At 42.2% G+C, this 22,817-nt stretch overlaps 1 protein-coding gene across 5 annotated transcripts in view; it reads left to right on the plus strand.

Moving 5' to 3' along the window:
* LOC139817287 (uncharacterized) overlaps positions 1 to 22,817 on the plus strand; it is a 388,078-nt gene that overhangs the window by 57,997 nt on the left and 307,264 nt on the right. For 3 of the 5 annotated variants that reach the window (XM_071785253.1, XM_071785252.1, XM_071785260.1), the window contains one exon: positions 7,838 to 7,892. The exons of the other annotated variants lie outside the window; for them this stretch is intronic. The gene's annotated coding sequence lies outside the window, so the exon portion shown is untranslated. The remainder of the gene's footprint in view (positions 1 to 7,837; positions 7,893 to 22,817) is intronic. 5 annotated transcript variants of the gene reach the window in all.

Genomic DNA, 22,817 nt, shown 5'->3' on the forward strand with positions numbered 1-22,817 from the left:
GAACATGAGTTTTGCGATAGAACGAAACGGGGTTACACGAAAAAGTATTACGTTCGCTAAGTTGAGAGAGTATCCAGTTTTAAGAATAGGTATACTTCGCTCGAGGATACGCGTTCTCTCGCACATTAAAACTCACGACTAGGATCTTGAAAACTAACTCTGACAAGGTTTTGCTTTGAAAAGTCAAATGCATGTACATTTTAATAAATATGAATTATTTTAATGAAAATGGGGAAAATTAATATAATACTTTAGTTGAGAAAAAAATGTTCCATGTGGCAACAGTTAATATTATTTTATTGTCAAATCTTACTTCGAATCAATCAATATTTATTCTTTTTTTTTTATTTGGAGATTATTTTACGATTATCGATGGTTTCATAAAGTGAGTCATTTAGAATATTCTGTAACTTTGATACTACACTCCTAACTGTAGCGGTCAAGTTGAGTTGACATTTGCTAGTTGTCACAGTCGACTGATACAAGCTTATCAGCGTTAATGCAACGATCGGGCGTTATTGTAAAATTCCAGCGAGCGAATCGCGCGACGTAAATCGCTCGCTAACTGCCGGACGGCGCGTTAGTGTCGCCTATGATGATTTGTCGCTTCGCTCGATCGGAAGTAACGACCGTTTCGGGGCCAAGCTTAACGATCGTCGGATATGGAGTCACGTACCATCGCCCGTCGACTACGGGGGCTGCAGCTGCACTCTCGTTCGTGCCGCGCTTCGTCCGAGCGTGTGTTTATGCAACTCGCGCGTTCGCCGCGAGCGTTCGCGATCGTCCCTCGGTGTTCTCCGGCGAATAGCAAACTCCGCGGCTCCTCCTCGTCGGAATTGCAAATACCACACGCCGTCGGTATATTTTAAAACGAGCGCTTCCCGATAATGGGTTCCCCGTTGAATTTTCACCGAATCCCTGACCGAATGGCGCTCGCGACGACGATTCGTCGTTTCGGACTGGACGCGGAATTGGTATTTTTTTTCGCGTCCAATCATGTATTTTTCTTTTCTAGGATTGCAGACAGTTTATGTACTTGCAAATGCGCGGCGAGCTATGTGATATATTATAGATAGCGAAATGTATTCTCATTCGTCGGAAAATCGAACGTCGGTGAGCATACTTATGCGAAAAAAAGAATTACAAATTAACTAAGTATTATTAGTACTATTTTAAGTTATGTGCATGTAATTTTTGTTATAGATTATTATATTAATGCTTATATTATGCAAGTTCAAAGATACTGATTTATATTTATATAGAGATTTCCACTTTTTATTTAAATACTTATATTACATGGCATGGATATGAAAAAACGCATTTTTTGTTGTAATAAGACAATTGTATTTCGATATATTTAATAGATTTCTATACATACCTCAGATTGCATTTTGTTAGAAATATCAAAATATAGTTATTCTTTCTATATTATATTATAGATAACTTTTAAAATAAGATGCAAATTAAATAATGCACAAAAAGATAATTACGCAGGCAGCTGCACACGCTAGCGGTGTGACACGCGGCGAACTCTGCTCCGGAATGGCGGTCAGGTCGGTCTCTCGGTGCGTCGATACGCGAAAATAGAAAAATTCGTATGGCAAGCGTAGCGCGGTAAGATGGCCGACGCGGAACCTTGTGCCAATTTCTTAGACCGACTGAATTTCCTAGAAGAGCCACCGCGACCGGACAAGCGAAAAAGCGACGTAATGGCGAAACGCGGGGATCAGAACGGAGTTGCGGGATCGGGGTGCCGGGCGAAGGGTGTCTATTATTCACGCGGCGACGGCGTTAAGCGGGACGTAATTGTGAATATTTTTGCCGCATCTGCGCTGTCGCTCAAGACGATGGCCCTCGTCCAATTGTCTCGGTTCGAGCCAACTTCGACTCTCCGTTAAAGCCGTCGAACTTGGCTCTGCGGCCGCTCGAATTCCGTTTCGTAGAACGCAGACTCACATATGCTGTAATACACGACGTATGTACATATCTTGCCCATTAACGTGCGTGTACGTACGTTAACGTAGCGCGTTAACGACGTTTCACGGCAAACCCGCCAGCTATTAATATTTGGTAATGGACGATCGGTTAATTTCTAGCTGTGTCATCAAATTCGCACCTTACGTAGCAAATTCAATCCTTTTGTGGATATCTCACATGATTTTGAGTTTTATCTCATTTTTGTAAAGTGTTGGAAAACAATAGTCTTGCTTAATTATGCTTTAAATTAAAAAGTAAAGGTTTGAGGTACAACGATGATTGAGGATTTGAGCGATAAAATTTAATGTAAAAGTTGAAATCTGAAGCTTATTACGATATTTTTTAACATATTTATTATTAAACGTGCAATTGTCGCGATTAATTGTCAGATATTCACTTTGTCATTTTTTTAGTTCTCTCGTGCGTGAAATATGCATCTAGCATTCACTTTATGTGCCACGAATTGGATACGTTTAATCGATATTCTCGTTGCGTCAAGTCAAGCCTTTTGTACATACTCATCCGCACGCATCGTTCGCTTACGATTATCCTACGTTTCGTCGATCGCTAGTATTTACCGGCGGATTAAAAGCTGTGTAGAGGGAGAGTGGGATGGGATCGGCGATGGAAGATTTATCGCGTCGCTCGTTGCTCGCAAAAGGGCGATCCTCTCCTCGTTAGGGGATGCGTACTGCGCCGAGCAAAAATAACATCATCCCTTTCGACCGATATCAATCTCTTTGGGCTGGGAATAAGGGATCAGGTGGATCTGGCTTATTTCGTTCGGTTCGGTGGATTCTGTCTCTCCTCTCTCCCCCTCTCGCGTACACGTGAATGTACGTGCTCGTCCGCCTTCATGGCTTTAAACGCCGGGCACGCATATAAACGTCGAGGTTGAGTCTTAAGCGAAAATCGATACGGCAATTAGACACTCGTAAAGATTGCACAATAATTCGGATAAAAGTTTGCACTTACATTGAGAAAAGTTCTGCATATTTTACACGCATTTCTGTGATTAATCAATCTGCGAGAAATTATTTCTAAGTTTCTATTTATTTGCTAATTATGAAGATATGGATTAATGCTATATTTTATCATTTGTTGCTAATTTAGTGTTTAAATTTTTGTTTTCCAGCAATATGTTAAACAGTATTTATTTGAGAGAAAACATAATTTTTTTTCAACAATAAAAGGTTTTAAAATTATAAAAATTACAAGCTCGAAGGAATAAAAAATTTTATCGATTTATAATGGTACTCGATAACACATATTAGGGTGGGTATAACGATATAAATCGCGCGGATACATCCGTGCGAAAGGCAAGCAATTTTCGGCATGATATCGAGATACGATCGAAGCGTGCAAAGGCTTAAAGCGTTAGCGTCAAGCAGTCGCGACGTAAGCAAAGTTTCCCGAAAACGTTATGGTCTCAACGGAGTCGGGAAGTCGCGCTCGAGTTGCCGCGGCTAAGTCCGTTGCGGCGGCCGAAGGCGGGTGATCCACATTACTCGTGGTATCATGTAGACGCGAATAGGGACGGCTGCGGCGACGACGGTGGCGGGGCAGATATTCCAGTAACAGAGACAAACTGTGTGTTTGCCCCTTCATTACCCCCGGGTAAACAGCAGCCGGTTTTAATTACGACCCGCGCGCACCTCCTTGCGTCTCCTCTCGTTTGTTATTTGCTCGCACGCTCGCCATGCCCGAGCTATCCAACTTTCTTACTCGGCTCGGTTAAACGTCGCCAACGAGACTGTCTCGTCTTCTGGTGTTGGTTTCGCTCGGGAGCGACGCGTCTCCGGAATCACGCGATTTTGCGAAACAAGGCGACGCTATATACGCTATCATTCGTAACAGCACGTTGTACACACTAATGATACAGTATAGTACCTATACCATCGTTCGATTCCAAATGAAATTGTGGATTTCGACCGAAAACGTTCGCTCTCAAATTTCGCGTACGTATATATGGCTGAGAATGGAAATGCAATAACTTGATCGCATGTATGTGAAATTTTTTATGCAACAACGCAATGCAGTAATGACGTAGATGCGGATGCATTTGCCACATATGTTCCGTAGAATTTACTGCTCGCAAAGTCATTATTTATGATATTAGATGTGAAGAATAATGCAATGTTTTAATTATATTGAATCGCCTGCGACGCTTAATAACAATTCACGAATATCTTCTCTTTCAAAAATCGAGATTTTAGTTTGAAAGGGTTAAATGATCCAGTGCAGACGAATTAAAGTGCGCCCACGTTCAGTTCACCTTCAGCAAGCGAATTAATGCACTCGACTGTATATCGAGTGCATCCAGTTCCTGAGGCAGAAGCAGTCAGCCGTGCAGTCGTAACGGATCGTTTCGATCGTTTTGTAAAGCCCGTCGTTATCGCCCTGCGAATCCAAGGCGTAACTTGATGACGGAAATAAATTTCGTAAAACGCGCTTAAGGAGCGATCGGCCTCCTCGTCCATAAACATGAGACAGCGGAAGTACAGGAAGAGAATCAAGGGCCGATGGCCGATGGCGAGGAGATAAAAAGATCGCGCGAGGGGATTGCGAAGGAACGAAGTGGGCGCGCAATACCGGCAAGGGGTGAAATTCCGGCGACTTTATCGTATTTAATCTTTTCTTCTCGCTTCCTATCTCGCGAAGATCGGAAGCTGATTGGAAGCGGGCAGCGAGGGGGATTGAGAGGCTGTTTGGAGCGAAAAGTCGCGGAAATCCTTTCTAATCCGCGAACCATTCGGTTATAGGAGTCGACGTGGCGTAAAGTTGACTTGCTCGAAATGGGATGCAAGCGGGTCGCGAGCATGAATTTGCTTTGCGGTAAATGAGTCGTGGAAGAAATACTTTATCTGTGCGACCTCGTTTCTATCCTCCACCGTCGGCCTTGCGGCGAACGGAAACTCGTCGAAAGCTGCGCGAGCCAGTGATAAGAGATTCGCATAAGAGTGACAAAACGTAACGTGAAACTATCCCGTGTCTCGTCACATACGTTACATTGAGGTATCAATATTCTTGACGTGTTAACTATAATAAATATCATAATTAATTTGCATATATATATGTTTTGGACAATTATTTCGTGAAATAAAAGATACGGTATACAATAAAGTAGAATTTTCGGCAAATTTGAAAGGTATAAATTGAAATTTTTGAAATGAATGTACGAATACCTTTTATGTGCCTTTATTCGATCGCGGCGATTCAATTCAATTACTCATATGCGTTCTATTAATCTTCTGCTAGTGACGGGAAAATCAAATCGTGGTAGTTATTAATGAAGCTTTATTATTACAAAATCACCTGCATTCACAAGCGGATGGTATTTCTTCAGAATTTTAATTTGAAGTTTAATTACCGAGAGATATTTAATCCTCAATATTAAAAAGCTGCAGAAATATCTCTTGCCTCCTACAGGAAGTATGGATTTAATGCAACAAAAGTAAGAATCGATATTCTAGAAGATTTCTCCGACACGTGATTCTACGAGTACAATACAAAGAGATATTATAATTTTGTAATTTTTTAATTTGTTCACGTGCATCAAGCGAAATACCATATATTGTCACGTACTGTGAATACCACAGCCAATTTAGAATGGCTCTCTTTACGGTAGATATAAGTGACCTTTTTAACCGCGGTCCGTTACGCATAATTTACGTTCATTATCTTTAATGGGTGGGCTATTAGGAGGGGCGCGAGTAATAGTATGGCAATACCACTAATGCTTCCGCCCTCTCTTGCCCTGTCCCTTCTCTTCTTCTTCTTCCACCATTTTTCTACCGGCACGTTTAAATGTCTACTCAATGCAAATAATGGCCGGTAGCGGAAGAATATTGTTTCTTGCGCGGAAGAAAGTAATGACCATGGTGCGCGAAGGTACGAGAGCCGGATGTATCCGGAATTATATCGGGAATTGCACGTCAGGCGTTTTCCAAGAGAGACTTATTGCCTCATCTATAGTCGAAAAGACAATGAGATTGCGTAGGCGATTGTACGTCCTATGTTTTTTTTAAGGCAAAATTGGAAATTGTCTTTTTAAATAAATTTCTTTTAATTTTTTAGGCTAATTTTCTTAGAGAATTTAAACTTAAAAAATTAATATTTTACCAAGATTGATTATTTTAACCAAATATCAGTATTTTAAATTTACGTACTAACATATTTAATTGTAAATTAAGGAACAATTAATAATAACTGCCACTAAAAACTTGTGAGGTTTTTTCTGTGTGGTGGTTCATCGTTGCGTGGTTATCCTTAAAGGCGCGTCGCGATGGACGTGGTGGACATCCCGACGGCGATGGCGGCGCAAATACCTCCGAACGTCCCTCGGGCTGTCACTTAGTGTCCTAAAGAAATAACATTTCCTTCTCGTGCATCAAGCGCGCCATTGTCGTCGTCGTCTCGACGACGTCTCTCCCGGAGACGTCGGCTGGGTAACACCGCGGATTCGCGTCCCGCCGCATTTTTATTTCGCCACGAGGCCAGCCTCGAGTCCGACAAGGGGTAGAGGCATAGAGGGATGGAAAGGGGACGGGATCTACCCTCGCTAGGCATTGCACAAGTGTCAGCCTGAATAATACATGTTCGTTGCAGCGAGTATACAGCTTGACACGACCTGTTCCCCGTACATATATATATCTATATGTACACGATGAACGATATATATATATGTGCACATGCGTACGCGCATACATATGTAACGACCTACATGGACGTATTTCTTTCCCCTCGTCCTCTCTTTTCGCTTGTTTCATCGTTCTGCGCCCTGTTTCTCTCTCTGTCTCTCTCTCTCTCTCTCTCTCTCTCTCTCTCTCTCTGCCCCCTTCCCTCTCTCCTCTCCTCTTTCTCTCTCTCTCCCCACTTGCTTGCAGTTACGCTCGGCGGGTCCTTTGACAAGCGAGTTTACGTTATCGCACAAATCGCAGTGTCGGCATACATATGTAGGCGCGTGTAGACGGCAGGACGTGTCACGGCCGTCGTTCTCGCGACGACGAGATCTCCGCATCCCGCCGTGGGTCGACACCTGGCGTATGCAGGCTTACCGGAACACACCGTCTTACCACCGGATAACAGAGACAAAGACAGAGAGGGAGAGAGAGAACGTGACTGACCTAGTCGAAGGCTGTACTTGCGAATTATATATTCATGTAAATTTGAAATTTTCGACCCTGCGCAATGCGCATTTAATGATGATGTTGATAATCGAGTTTGCCAAGTATTGCGGACACTAATGGTCGTTGGTAGTTGAGTTTGCCAGGTATTGCGGACATCAATGGTCATTGATAGCCGAGTTTGCTAGGTATTATGGTCACTGACGATCATTGAAATGTTTATTGTGATATAGGGGTACAAATGCGTTGAATTATAATCATGAATCATGCTACGTACAAGCATCATTGTACGTGATCTTGACTAATTGCTTTCGCTTGTCTCCTGCATCTGCGAGCCTAAACGAAAATAATTTTTCATATAACTAAATGCTGCTATCCGGGACACATTACGAACGTCGTGAGAACGATACAAACATATAAAAACGAGAGGCGTGAGAAACAGTTTAGATCCGAGTGATACCCGTTGTTATGCACGAAGAATTGCTCGAACGAAAGTGGAATTCCTGCCTCGATTTTCATTTCTCAAGTGGCGCGCGGAACACGTATCGCGTGTGATATTCTTTTTTTTTCCTTGTCGAATTTCTCGGCCTCGTTTCACCACGTGCGCGCATCGCATAGTCTAGGAAAGCGGAGTCTATACTCCAATCTTATAACGGTCCACTCGACTCCCATCCTCGTAGTTTCTATTTCCGACGATCTGACTAACGTTCGCTTTCGCTGTGTGTGTGTTGCAGGGATTACGTTCGACGTGAATTGGATGCAGTGACGTCATCGGGAGTTAGCTCCACGGTGAGTAAAGTTATGCACGATCCCGATTTCAATCTGATTCGGTCGCGCGATTCAAGCATTTCAAAACGTACGACACGAGAGCCTGGCTGACTCGAACTTTCCTAGCGAAAGAACTTTGCACGCGCCTTGAATATGTATTCCGGCTATATTATGAGGACACGATGATATGAGATAATCAATTTATGAGGCAGAGTAAAAGAAAATGATGCTTTCGACGTAATATGAAAGTATTCAGAGGAATAGCGGCAAATACATTTCTTTTAAAAACCTGAGAAAATTATTCTAAATTTAAATTCTTCAATCTTAAGATGTTGCGCCGAACTTTTTCTCCAGATTATTGAGGGTTAAATCTAAAGATAACTTGGTATTTTTCTAAGTGCCATCAATAAATCGTGTGTTTAGAAAAGTGTCGGGGTAGTACACCGTTTGTTCGGCTCCCGCCTTCGCGGTAAGTAAAATACGCCGTAACAGGGTTAGCCGGGCTATGAATAAATTTAACACGGCGACCGAGATTATAGGGTAGAAAGTCAGAGAGAAAAAAAGGGGGGAGGATAAGGAAAGTAATAATATGTGAGAGAGGAGACATTTTCATCCTGCGAACTGACTCTTCTCTGCTCGCGATAACGTTGTCGCGCAACCCTCTGCTGCGTGGAACTTCAAACCGCGCGCATACACGGCCGTAAATGAAAGCCCCGTGTATGAGATATCTGCAAGCTCACGACGAGAAAGCCTCTCGACAAAAAAGTCCGATGAGTGAGACGGGAAGTGCGCGAAAGGGAGAAAGCGTGGGAGAAAGAGGGGGGCGAAGGGGAAAGAGGGGAAGAACGGGAAGAGACGGAGATGGTCGCGCTCGAAAACATTTACAGCGAATCGGATTAGCGCGGGTATTTAATCCCGCTCGCGGCTTTCTCGTCGGCGAAACAAAAAGGGGACAGGTAAAAAGGGACGCGAAAAAGATAGCGCGCGCGCGCGCGAAACACTTTAGCGCACGTGTGCGGAACACACTTTTCTAAACACAGAGCAGAATCGCAGGCATAAAGGGTTTGCCCCAGAATGGAGCAGAGAGTGAGAGAGAAGGGGAAGATAGAGGAAACGCAGTCCTCGGTAAGATCTCATCTCTTTAATGGGAGCAGCTTTTCGCGACGAACGAAGCTACCTCCCGCGAGCTTTCATCGAATATCGGGATTTCTGACTGATAACGCCGACATTGAACGACAGTGCGAAACCGCGAAAAACTCGACCTGCAATTTGATTTACGTTTCGGAGAGCGATTTTCAATCTTGTTAAAAAGAAACGTGACGTACGAAAAACATCTTAAGATTTTTATCGGCCGCGATTATTAATTTCCTTTAGGAGTATGAGCAAATCCTCAAAATTGTCTTCTTCTATTCTATTCTCAGTAATTTAATAACATAATTCGTGTTTAGGATAATTCACTGTGTCATTCAATCACAAGAAAATTATAAAAAAGCAGTATAATTCTATATATACATAGTTAAATAGGAAAGGAAGAGATCGAAGAGAAATATGGATACGTATATACGTATAAGATTATATTTTTATTATATACAACTTTATTATATGATTATTGCATAATATGTAACATATAGTTTTTCCAATATTTCTTAAAAACTCTTATTAAAGTTTCTATTTTTAATAACACGACGTAGCATGTTCACATTTTCGCTCAGCGTGCAGACTTATGAATAACGTGCAGTAAATCTCGAGAAACGAAGTTTCGGGCCGGGCCGGGATCTCATTTGAGAAATCGCAATTTCCCTTACGTCGTCCGCATACGGTTTCGCCGTTGCGCGCGCTCGCTCTCGTCGCGGTGCCTGTCGATATATTCCGCGTACGTTGTAACGACGTGCGCCGATTGCTCGCCTTCATTTTACAGCCGTACGAGACGGGCAGCGGGCGAGGCGCGCCGCGCGCGCGCGGGCGTATTTCCTTCAGCTTCCATCAAATCGTACAGCGAGGTCGAAACATCGACGGCAAACCGGGGAACGGCGGTAGCACGTATCGCTCAGACATTCGTCCGCACTCGGCTAGCTGTGCTTCACGGCATTCGCAATTTCGCTTTTCTCTCACTTTCCACCTCGGCTCCCCCGTCTCTATCTCACCTTTCTTTCCTTCTCGCGCTCGTATTTCGCGCGCGGTACTGATGGGAAACGTAGCCTTTACGTCTTATCGAGAGCCAGCCGGCAGCGGTAATCGTGACGGCCCGATTTTGTGCCGCGGACGATCTACTACGGTTGAGGAAACCCAGTGAAAAATGATCCGGTTCAGATACGTATATGGGACCTGCAGCCCGCGGGCCCGTTTGTATGAAAGGACGCGGAGCGATACGTGATCCCTAGGCAAGTCTTCATAAATCCCGTGTCAACATCGGCGAAAACGTGCGCTGCTCCTGCTCTTTTTTCGTTACCTGTTTAAATGTTGTTTGCATTACGTTATTTCAATCTATTAATTCGGTAGCCGACTTTAATCAACGTGACTCTTTTTGCGGTGGCTCGGTGGAATTATCGGTAGAACTAGAGAAGCGAAAGTAAAAGCTCTCCTTTTTCTCTCAACGGAAAACGTCCAAACGTGATACCTGCTTAATTACTGAAGCTTTTGTAAGCGAAACGAGGCGAGTGCTCGAAAAGGGGATAGTGAAATCGGTGAGAAGAGGCGGAAAAAAGGAACGGGACGATACGACGATACCGATGTTGAGAGGGGTTCGCGAGAATGTCCATTGCTAACGGGCATTTGTATGTAAATGGCCTCATAGTTGCGAAAGTCTCATCGAGAGAGCAGCGGAACCGGCAGCAGAGTGAAGCTAACGAGACCGATCGTCTCGACGGGAAAAAGAACGAGACACCGGCAGGCAAAAAGAGAATACCAGAGCAAAGAAATAAAACGATCGCGCGTTTGAGTTTGGACTCGTGTCTGCCGTTAATGTTCCTCCGACTGTTTCCTCTCTTCGCTGTCTTTTCCCGCTTCGCGCGGAAACCAACATCTATTTCCTACGCTGCGTTGCCTCCGTCGACAAAACTCGAAACTTCGTCAATCGCCTTTTAGAACATTCCCGCCATTTCCGTCAGAGCCGAATGGATAAGTAAAATACGTTATACGTTCGCGAAAGACAAGTCCCGCTCGTAAATATTATGTCATTATTTTTCGTTGTACGGTACGTTGCATTCAGAAAGCGTTTGATGAAGTTGGGACGAGTAATTTACGTGTGAAATTAGGTCACGCTACTACTTTAAAATCGGTAATTTTTAAATATATGTATGTATATCTTTTTATCTTCTACGAAATTTTTTAATATAGTTCTTAGCGAGTTAATCCTTATTATAACACACAATTAAATAATAATTTAATTCAATAAAACTACATATAGATTCGAACCCACTCAAAATTGCAATATTCCAAAGGCAACGTATTTTTATCGTTGCGTAATCCCTCTTTTACGATGCAAAGGCGAATTGTTATTGGTTTGATATTTACGATAATACGCGGGACTTTGCATTCGATAAAGAATTTCTACGTTCGATTACGTTGAACGCGAGATATACGGGATCTGGATCCGAGAATCCACGTATCTGAATAAATCATTGATACGCGATCGAACGTACCTATACGGCGCGGCGCGCGGACGAGATACGAAATAACGTGAAGACTAAACACGAATTTATATACCGCGCCGTATATTTATTTAGGATAGAATTTATATTTCTTTCCCCGGACAGGCGGTAAAACGAGATATATGAAGCCGTTCCTAAAAGCTTGGCATGCCAGTTTACAGTCGCGCAGCGGCGACCAGCCGAAGGAGTACGTGCGTGTGATTTTCGCGCATCAGGGCGGAGGGAGTTGTCCGGCAAATAGTTGGAGACCCTCCCTCCTCCCGGTACCGTATATCATCCCGACGGGATTTATGCAACTGGCACGCACACACGCTCTTCTCCGTCGGCTTAACTCAAGGCGGCGGCGTACACGCCGTTGATGATGGTGCCCTTCGCGACGTGCCGTGTCGCGATGGCGCATCTCACCGAGTTGCTACATTGTAGCGAGCGATATAGAATTACCCCTGATGTATAGGACGATGTAGGAGAAATGCGTCAACTTAAATTTCATCAATCAAACGCGAATAACTGATGTATGAATGCGACTCGCGCGGTAATATATCGTTTGCGACGTATTACACGCCGCACAACGCGACTCGTCGCTATTCTTAGCTTTGGCATTCTCTCGGCTTTTGTTCGGCGACGACAACGATGACGACGACGACGGCGATGGCGACGGTGACGGTGACGGCGAGGTCGGATCGACGGATGGATCCTTGATTCCGACAGATCGACAAATGTACCGTAAGCCTGTAAGCTCCTCCTACGCGCTTATAAGCTCGCACGATGAACATGCCTCGCGAATGGCTGACTGACGTGAATCCGTAATTGCATTTCTCGTGACGCGCGAATACATTTTAGCTGATTGCATTGGATTATCTATTCCCGATGCGCCTACAGTTCTCTTGTAACGCGACGTTAAGTTAAGTGGAATAATAGCCTTGTGCGCACGAACGAGAGAGAGAGGGGTTTATCCGGAGTTGTCTTTTAATATCGACACGCGCTTGAATGGCGGATTCACGGATAGTTTAGGTTCAGTCATTGAACAGGTAATGAGTTACCATTACGTGTTGCTACTGCGGCAACCGATCGGCTTGCAACTGGACTGATTGCTACCGCCTGCATCATCGCAATGGATCTATACGCGCGATACTAAATCTGAAAGCAAAATTAGTACCGCTTTTCTAAGCTATAATATGGCAATTTCCATCGATTGATGTGTCGGAAAGTTACAGTAATAATCGGTTTACGAGGAACTTTCTATTCGAATATTTAGTGAAAGTTACAATTACATTTTGACCGAGCTGCGTACAGGATAAATTAGCGTTTTCTAAGATAACGTTTCATTGTTGATGAAATTAGATGTATTTTTTTTTGGTAGAATTTATATCAAATGCATGAACAATGCATTTAACAACGAAAGTATCAATTTAATTTAATTATTATTTGGCACATTGTTATTTACATTGAAGAACGGATATATATACATATATAAATTATTAACGGAAATATGCAACGTGCGCGAAAACAGTTTTACAGAAGACCAAATATGCATTATAATTTTCCATTAATTGATAACGAATTCATATACGTTTTTGCTGACCCACGGTAGCGATTTGTTCGACAGCTTTTCCGAGTTAACCACTGCGATCCGGTCGCGGCACGTAACGTGTAGAAGGAATAAAATGGAGCAGCGAGAAGATAAGGATACCATGCACAGGCACTATAGCGAGGTAGAATGACAGTGCGATAAAGCCGTAGACAGCGAATCGGTCCCGTGTAGCCAATCATTGGGGGATCCTCCCATTCCCTGTTTAATCGTCTCAGCAACCTGGGTTCCGGCGGGCCGATAATGAATACGCCCCGTAGTGCAGTTAGGTACATCTGCAACCGACCATCGAGACATTCTCCGCGAGCGAGAAGGCCTCGGAGCGAGGAATGTCTGTTTCGCTAGAGAGCGTCTGCGAGAGGAGATGGTCGTCTTGGACCCTATCAGCGATGAATATTACTGTCAGACTTCTGTTCCGCGGAAATTATGGGAATCATCGATGGAGTTTCGGGAAACGTTCGCTCGCACTTGGAAAATTTCCTTGTCGCGTTTATCTTTCGTGTCCAATAAAATCTTCCAGATTTTGGGCAGATGTGCTTAAACATCGGTTTTAACGTTTCGTTTTAAGTGTCGTCGTATGCTATTGCATTTATTTACTATAAAGAGCAATTACATATGCTTTTAATACATCTGTAATATAGGGATATTTTTAATTTGTTTCTGTGTGCTTTGATACGGTTTCTCGATTATTCTGCCTCATTGCCAGTGCGGTTGACTCTTCATACCACTCTAACAAAATAACATTGTTTCGCGACCCGCTCGTTCGTCAGAGAGAAATCACGGGTGGTAGAGTCGCTAATCGAGTCGAATATAGATCGGAACGCCACTAAGTTTGATCAAAAGCGGGCGCGCGAGCCGGTTCTCGACCCAAGTTCAAGTATCGGTGAATTCCGATCGGCCAGGCCGTGATAGAATGACGAGCGGCTCGTTTTCATCGGAGCTAGCTCCATGTATCGTGTTTGATGATCGCAACGCGACGTTTTCCTATTCTGCGTTCCATGAACAAGTTGTAGTACGCTACGTTGCTTTCGCCAGGAAGCTGGCGTTAGGGAAAATCGCACGTGCATCGCGGAACAGGATTCGATCGTGTCGAGCTAGGTGCATCAAGATGAGTAAAGCGGAGCGCGTCGTGTCCTCGCGCGAGATTGCTCCGGGCATGATTTACGCCAAAACAAAGTGACGATTTCGCAGGTGGTTCGACGCAGATACCCGACATAGCGTCGCGCGTGTCTAATGGCGCCCGTACGTGCAATTACGCTAACGGCTGAGGGCTGCGGGGATGAATTGCGCGTGTCACAGCGTTCCGAGTAGAGGCAAATGGTCTATTCGAACGGCCGCTCGTACACCGTGACCGTATTTCTGCGCTCGCCATCGTCTAATGAATGCGAGGAACCGCGCGAGGATCTCTAATCAGATTTTAGAGTACGATGTTTTCGCCATTCCCGGACAGATATAGCGGTTCTAACATTTAATTAATATTCAGTTAAATCATATTTCATGCTTCAGATGCGCTTTTTAGAACCGATGCTACCTTTGTTGCAATTTAAATATTAATATGAGATTTCTGTGATTACAAGACATTTATTATCAAAAATTGTTATTATAATTACAATTTACAACAGTTTGTTTGAGGCGAGTCTGAAGCAACACATATGTGAGCACTGTGAGCAGGAACTAACCGACATGTATTTAAGCGCTATTTATTAGTTGATTGAAATATCGATGACAGATGCTCAGATTCCTCAGATTCCTCTGGAATCTCATTTCGTATACGTGTTTATTTTCATGTATATACTATCTACATATGTATCGATAGTCTCTAGAATTCTACGGGAATAGGAAGCGGTTATATCTGTGATACCATACGTGTACAAGCATTTACACATGGTTACGCAGCAAATGAAGCTGTAATGAAGATAATATTAAGATTGGTGCATTCGCGTTATAACGATAATGAAAACGCGAAAAGTCATTTAAATGAGAATGCGTTCAAATCGTGTCGTTAACGTTTTTGGTATAGTATTTTTATCGATTTTTAGCGATGGTACCGATAGGATTTCTATACGAAAATGTACATAGCTTTAATTGACTGTTATAATGTACATTTTTAATTTGTTACTTTGTTTAGGATTTTTTTATTTGGGTATTTTAATTAGTTTGCAATGTTCTGTTTATATTTTGACATTAATATCGAATGTAGTTTTGAGTAATGAGAAAGCGTCTATAACTTGAATATATTATTAAATACTTCAATTAATTATATATAATAATTATATTGTTTTTCTCAATTACAGCAATTTTTTAATTTAAAAATATTGAAACATGAAATAATTAAGTACGTAATGTATTATACATATGTTATACATATATGTAATTGAATAACAATGCAAAATCTAAAGATATTAAAAATTCTTAATATTATTTCTTTACATATGGATTCATAATATTATTATATTATCTTTTTGAGAGTAATATAGATTATGTTAAGATGTGACTAAAAAAATATAGCATTTCTCGACTCATCTTTAATGAATTGCAATACGCAATACATCGGGCGAATCTTAGAGAACAAAAATCGGGTCTTTCACCAATTGTTCCAGCATTAGTAATCGACATTCGTCGAGTCGAGTCGCGTCACGTTGTCAGGACCGCTCATATTCGGTTGCGTTTCGCGACAGATTTCGGTTCGATTTCGCGAGACGTGCTTTCAATTTCGCGTGCGAACATGCGTTTGCCACGATGGTCTCTCTCTCACTCTCTCTCACTCTCTCTCTTTCTTTCTCTCTCTCTCTCTCTCTCTCTCTCTCTCTCTCTCTCTCTTTCTCTCTGTCTCTCTCTGTATGCGTGATGTTACGTTTCGTCGCGATGCAACGCGATCCAACATTCCGCGCGGGTTACCGATCCGCAAACGGATTCGCGCGTGTTCGCGCGGTATGCCGCGCGTGCACATTTGCGTACAAACGAGGCTGCATTCAGATGTGGCCTAGGTTATCGCTCGTATTTTAAACCCAGCGCTACTCGTATCGCTTCGAAATCGCGTTCTCGACGCAACGCGAATAACTGCTCGCTTTTTGATAGCCGTGTGCGTTTCAGTCTAACGGGCTGAATAGAACTCTTTTTTTTTTGTTGAAAGAGACATATGTGTGGATTCTACCGTGTTCCTACGTAGGATTTATATTTATTAAAAATTCTAAATAGCAATCACTCCTCTTTGCTATAACTATATTATTTTTTTCTTTCTTTCGGTTTGTTTTCTCGATAATATTATTGCCGTAAGTGATATCCCTTTCGGGATTAATGTGTTTAGAATTATATGTGAAATATTTGTAACGTAACTAAAAATATCTGCTGCATTTTTATTTTATTAATTAAAATTGTAAGATATTTATTGTACGCGAACTTTGCACACAAGGAAAAGGACGATCGATGAGTTAACGATCTTTTTATTTTTGCGGAGATAATTTGGCATAGAGCTTCGGGATTGTACACTTGGTATGTCGCCGAGAATCGGAGCAGACGTTTTGCTACGTGAGCACGAAACTCGCATGCACGATCCCAGGGGCATGTCAGCCCAATCGGACAAGAATGTCAGGTGGTCGCGTCACGGACCACCAGCTGTCCATCAATTCTGTCCATGGGGTACACGGGGGTCCCCGTTTCTCGTTCTGATTACGTCCGCATGCCGGTTGGATTTCACGTGGAAATTGCGACTTTGTTCCCTTCGGCGTTCTCTCTCTCTCTCTCTCTCTCTCTCTCTCTCTCTCTCTCTCTCTCTCTCTCTCTCTCTCTTTCTCTTTCTCTCTCTCTCTCTCTTCCTCCCCCTCCCTCTCTCTCCCTCCCCCCTCCCTCCCTCCCACACCTTTTTCTCTCTCTCTCTCTCTCTCTCTTTATCTATCTATCTATAATATTTATCTATCTATCTATCTATCTATCTATCTATCTATCTATCTATCTATCTATCTATCTATCTATCTATCTTTATCTTTATCTCTATATCTCTCGTCCGTTGGGTCGGCGATCAGATGTCCTACAACGATGGCGACACAGAGAATAATGAAGTTTTACGAAAGATAGCCGCGAGATATCTTGCGAATCTGACTGGAAGTTAAATCCGATATATTGCGACACACTGATTTTGCAAGCGTGCGATCGACGTGTACGTAACAACTCTTCTGCTTGTATTTATAATTTCTGTTGAAGAACTTAGTCTATGTTTCAAAGTATGAAACTTTATTCTGAGTACCTCACCCTACCTCAATACGCTTTTTGATGCGATATTTATACAATGATAAATACGAATCTTGTAATCGTTAGATATAAACCGGACGTTATGCTTAAATTTTTTTATGCACTGCGTAGCTTACTTGTCGATGCAGTTCAAATGCAACTACGGCGACAAAATCCACGCTTTTCTCTTTTCTCTTCTCTATATCCCTCATCGCTACACGGCCGTTCAATAATATCTCGCCCAATTTCACCCGATCTTTCGCGTGCTCTGCGAGTCTCGTGCATAAGCTACGGATGTGTTGCATCCTTGCTCCCTTCGTTCTCCTCATCCAACTTCTTCTTCTTCTACTGCCGTGACTCTCTATGATCTTCGCCGCTGACGCTACGTCGGAGCACCAGCCAATCCGACATATCAATATTGGAATTGCATCTCAATGATGTAACTCCCGTTCCTCTGATCGCTCTGCCAAGTCCCCTTCTCCCAGCTGTCTTCCTTTTTTCCATTTTCCATTTCGCTCCGCGATATGCTCGATCTTCCTATATTTTCTTTGCACGAGCGTAGGTAGTTAAATGGGGAGCGTTAAAAACACGCTTGGGGGAAGAGAGAAAGAGACGAGAAGAACGGGGAAGAGTGGCAGAATTGAAAACGGAGAAATCGCGCCTGTCACTTTGCATTTTATCACGCTGCAGAATCTCGTTAGCCTTCAATAATATTTATCTGCCAGTCATAGCGATCGTTTGATGATGATGGCAGGAAACGTATTTATGCGCAGGATGCCCCCGTGTATCGCTCGTATCATCGCTAAAGTGCGGTGAGTGTGGCTACGATAGTTATAATTGTATGGAGAGCACGCCCGCGTATAATCAAAATAGCTTCTCTTCTAATGGCATTAATAACCTGCGTTGCATTTAGTTCGTACACAATTATCTGTGCTAAACTACGTTCAACTACGTTAAAAGTTAGGATATTATAAACACGAAATCCACTAGAAATTCTTTTTTCTAACTTTTAATACTGATTTTACGTATAACTAAGATTTAATTTGCCTATACAGTATTCATAATAGATGCATCTACATTTTTGGAGTTTACAGAAATCCTCATTCAATTGCTTGTTAAAAGTCGTCGATGCCTTGATATCCTTTTGTTAAAACAATTCTAAGCACAAAATATTTATGGATGCGAACAAGCTCGAAGCTGGAAAGCGCCACGTCGCTCGGAGGCGTAAGCATCAATATTATTCGGTATAGTGCGACTGTTGCCGTTGCATTGGTGATTCGAGGGGGCTGCGCCGCGGTGTTTAAGATTCCAAACGCGCCGGCACACCGCCGTACGGTCCAGGATTTTGAAGCCCGATCCGCGATAGTGGTTAACGCGAGCAATATCGCGATATTCTCGTGGGGCGCGAGCAACCCGACGCCACTGCCTCGAGACAGCACCGTTTATTCCCGATCGCGGTTCGACAGCCGACTTCTCTTTTCCTTCGTGCTCCCGTGTGTACTTACGTGATCGAATACGTAAGCAGTTGGCTGGCCCGTCCTTCTTCTTCCCCGAACTGATCCTTTTTTTCTTTCCTGCTCTCTCTCTTCTTTTCCCTTTTCGCGTGTTCTCGTATCTCGAATCAGATGGAAATACAGATAGAATTCAGGTTATTTGCGGGGATATTTTAACTCGATTGGAGTACGAAGTAACGTCTCTTTTTCCTCCCTCGTCGTTTTATTCTCGATTGGATTTTCGGCGAGCGAAGCGTGCAGTCGCGCCTTCGTATACGTAATCTCGTCGTCGATAACGATGGGACTCAAAAGCGTGCGTCAAGTATAATTGGAAGAATGCGAGAGACAACTCTGTTTCTTTCTTTATTCCATCATTTAGGATGTATATTTGGATATTTTATTGCATATATAGGCTTAATTTCTTGCTGCCTAATGCGAATTAAATATTTTTACGTAAAAACATAATATGTTGAATTTGTTTTTGCAGTTTCTTTTTCGTAGCGAAATGTTATTTACTGCAATGTGCGTAATTAAAGCTCTAACCATCCGAAAAGAACGCAGAAAGAATAACGGACACGAGACAGAGACTACATTCTGACGTGTACCTGACATTTCGTAGGAATACGTGTTTCGTACTTCCCCGCAAGCACAACCATACGCTTTATGACGTAAAGGATAATAACGCGGAGTTGAAGAGAGATCCGGCCGGCGGGTGTTGCCTTTTAAATGTTACGTTACGAGCTTGAATTAGTTTAGTTGCCTTCGGTGCTTTAACTCGCTTTACGAGCAGTCGACCAAATTCCGCTATATAAATTTAAGTCACAAACGGGAGATGATATAAAAATTTAATGTGTCGAGAAAAAAAAAGGACTGGACAAGATGAATGCGAGATATAGCGTCGCAAAAAACCGCGTGCAGTGATATGCAGCTGCGTTCTTGCTTTACAACAACGCAGGAATGGCTCTGTGAATTTTTATAATAAAGGTTGGATTATTTGGATTATTTCTGAATTAATTAAGTTGAAGTGCGCTCATAAATTCCGCAACGAAGAAGTATCGCGATAAGTTCGAACGAATAAGCGCGTTTTAATGATCGCTACAGATAACGTATCAGAAATAACATGCTGAACAACATTTTTATTCGAAACTTTTTAATTTGTCCAAAGCTTTTTAGTCATCGTTATATTAAATTATAATAATAGAAATTTTAACGAGACCGCACGATTTTTTTCTACTTCGTTGCTTGACAAAGTTACAGTCATAATGGGTATCTCGTCGCTTTTCAGATATGTTTACATCGACGAGGTAACATTATGGCTGCAGGCGCAGGCAAGGAACGTCGAACGATTATCGGTTTAAATATTTCGTGTCCCCTGATTGAGTTTTCCGTAACGAAGCGTAACTACGTTACCGGTGTAAAAGCCTGTTAACTTATCCTCTAATGTCTCGACGAATTAACGTCGGCGCACTGCGAAACTTAATTTTGACCGGTATCCCGTTAACGCGGCAGTTATGGAATATACTAGAGAAAGCCATTTTGGATCTCTCTAACGGGCGAGACTCGGTTGGTCATGTAAATGCAAGAACTGCTTTTGTAAGGGGGGTAGCTGCAGAGAGAGAGATAATATCGTTACTTGTGTAAGTTTAATTTAACTGTCCCGATTCTACCTTATATATACAAAACAGTCGTGGACGAGACCTTAGTGGGTCTCCCGTGGTTAAATTAAACTTCCGCCTCGTATGTATCTACATATCCCGATCTTGCACTGATACGTACAAATACAAGAGGAAACACAATAACAATCAAGTTAAAGCCTTCGTTGTACGAGGTATCTCTTTAAAGAAGTGACAGATCAAGGTTAAATTAGAATAGAATCGAGGGTATAATACGCAGTCAGAATACAAATGCATTTATTCAATAATGTCGATGTTCTGTCTATTTTTTTTCTAAGTATATACTGCATGTGCATTGTTGCCAGACGACGACCGTTCCCTTATCGCTTTGAATATTCAACAGCTACCGCAATAAAAGCACCCGTTTTGTTTCTGCATTCGCCTCTCGCTTCCTTTTATTCGATTAAAATCTCCATCAAAATTTTCGGAAGCGGAAGCGACGGGTGCGAGAAGTTGAATATTACAGAAGCCACAGGAAACCGGTCTCAAAACTTACGTAACTATACGTAGCTCGTAAAGTCAGGTGGATCATCAGGTTTACGATTTATGGGACTTTTATATTACGACATTATTGTCGTGTTTCAGTTATGATTAATATTGGTGCAATAATTTTATGTTAAATAATAAAAATGTAACTTTCTGAAAGGGAGGTAAATTTTTTAGATTTTGTATTTGCATGTATTATATTTATCAAAAGACACGCAGTGTCTCGCGCCAATATACATATAGCTTACATTATATATCATTTTGATTTATATATTATTTTGATACCTTGATGAATGATAATATTCCGAAGATACAACAATTGTCAAGATTTTTATATAATTTTTACATCATTTTCGTTCGACCGATATTAACCATTTCTCTGCATATGCAGAATATATATATGCATATAATTGCATTGGTATTGATATGGAAAGCACGGCATGTTGATCATCATAATTACGATACGTTGTACGTTATACATACGTACATACATTTTGCATATTAAGCGTGTAATCCGGGATTGCATAAACACGGTGCTGTATCAGAATTTTTCGCCCGGCTGCTGTTGAAATCAATCGATGCGGTTATAATCGTAACAGGCAGTTGACGCAATCGGATGAAATTAGATTAAGTATGAATTGAATGAATCTCGGACATCCTGACGATAGATTCTTCATGAAGACTCTAACAATAAACTCGAGCGCGTTGCTGAACAGATGGAAGTTTCACTATTTTTTTTTCTCTTTTTAAACTCGCGCACAAAACTTCGCACTTTGAAATTAAATCATTGCAAAATCTTCTTCGCGATATTGTTGGCCACGCGTTTGCGTCCTTTTCATTGATTCAACTCGCAGCTGATTTTTCTTAATGGTTATCGCCTTTTTCCGATCGGGCACGGGAGTGTTTCCATCTCATCGCCGATTGTGCCGGGCGAGGACAACACGAAGCGCAAGAAGCTGAAAATGCGGCTGGGGGATGGAACGAGGTCAAGTTGATTTTATCTCCTTGTAAGCGCGGGTACACGCCTTCGAAACCCGACCGACGTTATTTACGGCCAATGCATTTTCATCGGCTTTACGTTCGGGGTGGAAGCGCGCTCGGCCGCGAACATCGCGAACGTATATATCGCATGAACTCGATATAAGGCTACGAGCGCGCAGCGCGGATTGGATAAATAACCTTCATAAGAACGAAATGGGATAATGACTTTGATATATTTCATGCATCTCTGGAAAGTACCGTAGATCGACTCGGGCGTATGATTCGCTGCATGATGCATATTTAATCAGTTTTTTTAAGCCATTGCGATAACCGAATTATTCACTTTAGAATAAATGTAAAAAAACTGTTTTTTTTAAACCATGCAATTCTTTCGATATCAGTAAAATTAATCATTATTGATCTGTAACCTTGAAGATATGTTTGAATTTAATCGAAAAAAGATATCTAGGTTATTTAAATATCTTAATACGATGATTTGAAATATAAAGCAGTGAGTCGTCTGATTGTTTCCATTATAATTTACAATAAATTTATTTCTGATAAGATACTACTAGATTATACATGCGATCATAAGTCGGAATTTAATTGATGGACGTGATTATCTTAGTATTTATTATGTTAACTATTTGTAAATAATGATATTTGAATTACCGCAATTTCTAAGTATTTCGATAATCGACGCGTCTGTTTGTATCCGGATCTGTTTGAACGCGTTTACGGGAACAAGTTACTACTGGATCATTGCAAATACGATTCTTTAGGAAAGCGGGCGACAACAATCGATAGCGGTTATCTGCGCCGAACCAAATATCGGATCGCGCGGAAGA

Source organism: Temnothorax longispinosus, chromosome 8, assembly GCF_030848805.1.
Source record: "Temnothorax longispinosus isolate EJ_2023e chromosome 8, Tlon_JGU_v1, whole genome shotgun sequence".
In the NCBI taxonomy this organism is placed as follows: Eukaryota; Metazoa; Arthropoda; class Insecta; order Hymenoptera; family Formicidae; genus Temnothorax; species Temnothorax longispinosus.